This window comes from Helianthus annuus, chromosome 14 (genome assembly GCF_002127325.2).
Source record: "Helianthus annuus cultivar XRQ/B chromosome 14, HanXRQr2.0-SUNRISE, whole genome shotgun sequence".
Taxonomy (NCBI): Eukaryota; Viridiplantae; Streptophyta; class Magnoliopsida; order Asterales; family Asteraceae; genus Helianthus; species Helianthus annuus.
Window position 1 is genome coordinate 69,721,887 of NC_035446.2, and position 6,028 is coordinate 69,727,914.

Here is a 6,028-nt window from a genome sequence, read left to right on the forward strand (position 1 = left end):
GTTTAATGCCCACACACTTGACCGAGTTTTACCCACCCCCTTGTCCGATTTTTGTGAAGGAAAAACTCCCAGGTCCGAGTTTGTGGTGATGTTCTTAGGCTAAACTTGTTTATCCCGAGTTTTGCACAAGTATCATGTTGTCCGAGTTTGTAAAGGACAACCCTTGTCCGACTTTTAGAGGGGGGACCCTCTTTGGTCCGAGTTTAGGCTTTAAAAGCCTTGAGTCTGAGTTTTTGCGCATTGTGCACTTGTCTGAGCTTTGTGCATTGTTCATATGACTGACCGTATTCATAAGGTCATGAGGTTCGACCTTCTACATTAGACATATGTCCGACCTTTATTGCTAGTATAGAGTCCGACTTTGAATGCTTTCACATGTCTGACTTCCTGAATGCATATGCTTGAACATGTCTGAATATTATGATAAATCATGGAAAGTCTTGCTAATGTTGTTAAGTACGTGGTCTTGGTTGAATCTGATAACCCTTAAGGTGTGTTACAGAGTAGTTACATTAGAAACGGATTCTGTCATACGATGCATAATTAGATGAACGCGAGATAACTGTTACGTGTTACTTGACGATAATTGCTTAAATACACTTCGTGATACATATTGCATGCAAATCAATGCGAGTTTAACTGATCGTGTATGCATAACTATAGGACGTGATTGATTATTCGTGGGCACATAGTTAGCATACCGAGCAAACCAAGGTGAGTTCACACTCTTACTAAGGCATGGGATTCCCAGGGCACGGGAATTGGGATTGAAGGATTGAGATTGAATAGAACTGTACTTACACTATTACTAGACTACCATACCATCGTCCTCGGTTGTGCAGGACACATACGTGCAATCTACGCACACATGTACATACTACTATCCTCGGTTGTGAAGGATACTTATACATATTACTATCCTCGGTTGTGAAGGATACTTATACATATTACTATCCTCGGTTGTGAAGGATACTTATACATATTACTATCCTCGGATGTGAAGGATACGTATACTTAATTACTATCCTCGGATTGTGAAGGATACTCACGTAAGACCTACGTGAACTTATACTTACTACTGTTCTCGGATTGTGAAGAACACATATGGTTACGAATAGTCTAGTGGTTATACAACATGGGAAGCCCCCACCAATAGAACGTACTAACGGCCCAGTAGAGCCACCTGTTACAAACGAGCTTACTATTACGCATTTACTTTCTGTGAACTCGCTCAACTAGTTGTTGATCATCTGTTACATGCCTTGCAGGTCGTTAGGTATATGGAGCTTGCACAGGGAGGAGCAGGTCGTTGTGGGCTTGGATCGTGATTGTTTTTAAACACTTATGACATTACATTATTAATTATGTTGGGTTTACTTACATGCTTCCGCTACTTAAACAAACGTTTGGTTTTGAACATCAATCATGTCTTGTTGAATTATGTTATCTACTATTATTATTAAATGCTATGTTCGATATGATTGATGGCTTGATCCTGGTCAGTCACGCTCCCAAGCGGTGATACTCCGCAGGTGGATTTTGGGGGTGTGACAAAAGTGAAAGAAGTTCCAGCTTTCAAGATTGATGAAGAAGCTAATGCAAAGAAGAGTCCGGTGATTTGTGAAAACTGTGAAGCTGTAAAGAAACAAAATAGTACTTTGATTCACAACATGAACAGGTTGAAAGAGTCTTATAATGTGCTGAACAAAGCCATGAATATGTACAATGACACGAGCGAAGAACAAGAAACAACAATGAAGACACTTCAAGGAGCGTTCATGATAAAGCAGAAAGTTGTGAATAATTATATCAAGAAATGTGCTGTGCTGGAACAGAAACTGGAAACTCAAAGAATTGAAACAGAAAGAGTTAATCGTTTGTTAAAAAGTTACTCATGTACTTCTTATGTCATTGACAGGATTTATCCAATTGTTGAAGGCATGAAGGCATTTGAGGATGATGAAGTAACTAAAGAACAGAAGGTTTCCGAAGAAAAGACTCCTGAAAAGAAAAAAGAAAAGAAGAAGGATACTAAAGTAAAGACATCTGGTAAGAAATAAGGTGTCAGTTATAACAAGTGTCCACCCCCGCTTGAAAATGGTTATTCTCCTAGAAATCCAAATTCAGAAAGAGTCAAAAAGGCAACAAACTTACAGTGGGAGTCGGAGTCATCAGTCAATTTGCCAGAAAATATTGATGTCACATTCACATCGTCTGACACTGATCAACAATGTCAATTGATGAAGAAAGTAGTGGATCATGTGTTAGATAACGATGAAACAGAGGAGTCAAATTCGGAGTCTATGTCGGAGTCAAAGTCTGAGTCCAGCACTCCGAGTCAAACCGAAAAATAGGGCAAAAGAGTTTATAATAAAGAATTCCTGTTATCAAAATCTAATTTGAATGACGAAACGTTTAAAGTTGTATGTACTTTGAATGATTCTGACAAATTATATTCTGATGAGGAATTTCCAATAAGAGGTGTCAAATCTGAAATGATCAAAAAGGTTTTCAAATTAACAGAAATTAATATTTCAGAAATAAAAGATGTAAATCTTTCTGAAAAACCTAAAAAATACACCTCAAGATTTCAATAAAGAGAAAACAAGAAAAAACGTTACTGTTCTGGTTATCGAAAGAAACCAAACCATAACGGTAATTTCAAAAAGAAAGGACTTGGTTTCTGTCACACCCCCAAAATCCACCTGCAGAGTATCACCGCTTGGGAGCGTGACATGACCAGGATCAAGCCACCAATCATATTGAACATGTAAATAAGTAGTAATAGTTATCCATCAATACGAATGGTGTTTATCAAAACCAACATAATTAAGTGTAGCGGAAGCATTAAAGTGAAAATCCAAACATAAGTATTAATGTATGAAATGTCATAAGAGTTTAATAAGCGTTCATGATCCATTGCCCACAACGACCCGCTCCTCCTTGTGTAAGCTCCAATAGTACCTAAGGTCCTGCAAGGCATGCAGCAGAGAGTCAACAACTAGTTGAGCGAGTTCACAGAAAGTAAGTTCAGTAATAGTAATGGTATAGTAAGCATTGCGTTCGTTCATTCAATCATGTATCGTAATAGTTCGTATCGCAGCCCTCTAGGCATGTATACGAAGATTAGGGAAAGTTCTCAAGTATTCTAGACTATGTATATTTGTATCGCTGGCCACCCTGGCATGTGTGCGAAGTTTAGTAGGTATAGTTCGCAGCCTTCCTAAGGCATGTGTGCGAAGATCAGTCATAATATCGCAGCCAACCCTTGGCGTGTGTGCGAAGATCAGTTCAAGTAGGTATACTAGTCTAGCCGTATCTTATCATTTACCATCCTCACCCTGAGGACCATATCATTAGGTTCCATTAACTATGTACGCACGAAATAATCATCCAATCCCATTCCCACCCTGGGAACCCCATGCCTTGGCTGTGTGAACTCACCTTGGGTTGCTCGGCAGATACACAAAGAAGAGGGTTCTTGAACTAACAGTGGTCAACCACGTCCTAACAGGGTTACCACACAAGTCAGGTTTGGTTCAAGTAATGCACGTATGAATCATAGCAAACACGTATAGCACGCAAACAGTCAAAGTATAATATTCACCACTTGTGCGATTCGGATGGTTGGGCCAATGAGCTTGTGCGAGCCCAACCATCTTGTGCGATATGAATATCTAAGCCCAAACTATACCCGGCCCAAACACATAAACAAATCCATTAACATACTCGGCCCAAATTAAATAGTACATGCGTGCCTTGTGCGATCCGGTTTGTGTTGTGCGATCGGACGAGCCCAACCCAACAATTAACATACGGCCCAACAGTTAAGAAGTTCATATAAAATCTCGGCCCAAGCAAACAAAACAGTCAGCTTGTGCGACCAGGGTCCTTTGTGCGATTCCAGGCAACCTTGTGCGACCCCGTTAGCCTTGTGCGGCTGAGTTGGGTTGTGCGATCGAGCTAGTCCAGCCCAAACTGTACACCCGGCCCAACATCACAACTTGTGCGTTCCTAGTGGTCTTGTGCGACTGTGAGTCCCTTGTGCGACAGGACTCGTGTGTTTGGTCTCGTGCGATCAGATCAAGATGTCTTGTGTGATTTGGGCTCTTGTGCGACTGGGTTTAATGACCGAATATTATGCTAATTCGGTTACAATTAATTTAATCAGTTTCCTTTTTACACTTATCAATTAACAAGTAATCAGTTTCCAATCATGCCCCTAATCGATCAAACTAACATATCTAGCATTTCAATTCACATGAACCCTAATTCCTAACATGAACAATAACAACATTCATAACACTTAAAGATATTATCCAGATCCGATTTCACCAACATTCAACCGGTTATATGCTCAATCCTAACAACACATCATGATAATCGAACAACAACAATCAATAGCATATCCGATTGGCTAGAACATATATCAAACACGCACACACAAGCCGATTCTAAGAACACTAACTCAATGATTAATCACACATCATCACTAAAATCATAAGGTAATACATGCAATCAACATAATAACAATTATACGTTCATAGTAGTGCACTAACCAGTTACGAGTAGGAAAGGATGATCCGAGAACAATAGTCTTCGGTGGCCGTCGGTTTGAGAAGAGAGAAGAGAGAGCTAGGGTTTCCAGTGTGTTATGATTTTTGATCAAAGTGAGGGATGGTTACTATCCCTAGTATTATGTGAACAACAAGAGTGGGCCGGCCCATCATGGCTGCCCCCCTTTGGTCCGAATACAAAGGACACGGTCTTTAGTGGGCTTGTGCGATGGTGTGGCTTATTGTGCGATCGGTTCGTGTAGCATTCACATAACATACATACATACACATCATAACATTCAATAAATCAACGTTTATATAATCATAACACGCTCACATACGTTACACAAAGTGGGTTCGAAATACGAGTTGTCACATTATCCCCAACTAAAAGAAATTTCGTCCCGAAATTTGGTATGCACTCACTGAGGAAGCTAGGTAAGCTGTATTGTTCACTGGTTTTCCTGGGGTGTCACATCCTCCCCCCGTTGATCTGGAATTTCGTCCCGAAATTCCGCAGTAGTAGCTTCAGCCTCAGTAGTGGTTGCATTGGTTCCGAATAACTGGGGGTACTTTTCTGTCATCCTGTCTTCGCGTTCCCAGGTGTACTCTGGGCCACGTTTGGAGTTCCAACGTACTAGAACAAGAGGGATTCTCTTGTTTTTGAGGACCTTTACATCCCGGTCCGTGATTTCTACAGGTTCCTCGACGAACTGCAACCGCTCGTCGATAGTGAGTTCTTTGAAAGGAATGATAAGGGTCTCATCTGATAGGCATTTCTTCAGATTCGATACGTGAAAGACATTGTGAACTGCACCGAGTTCAGCTGGTAGGTTCAATCTGTAGGCTACTTTACCGATTTTCTCAATGATTTCGAATGGTCCGACGTACCGCGGATTTAGTTTGCCCCGTTTGCCAAAACGAACTACACCCTTCCAGGGTGAGACTTTGAGTAAAACCCGGTCCCCGACCTGAAATTCCAATGGCTTTCTACGCTTGTCCGCGTAAGCTTTCTGACGGTCGCGTGCTGCCGCCATGCGTTGTCGTATCTGTGAAATCTTTTCTGTGGCATCCACTACAATCTCTGGACCCATAATCTGACTATCCCCCACCTCTGCCCAACAGAGAGGTGACCGGCATTTACGTCCGTACAATGCCTCGAATGGAGCGGCTTGTATGCTGGTGTGATAACTGTTATTGTACGAGAACTCCACCAAAGGGAGATGCTTTTCCCAGCCGTTGCCGAAATCAATAACGCACGCCCTAAGCATGTCTTCAAGAGTTTGAATCGTTCGCTCAGACTGCCCATCCGTCTGAGGATGATATGCTGTGCTCATGTCTAATCGTGAGCCGAAAGATTTGTGCATCGCTTGCCATAGTTCTGACGTGAATCGTGCATCCCGATCCGAAATGATGGAGGTGGGCACCCCGTGCCTCGAAACAACTTCCTTGAGATAGATGTCTGCGAGAGT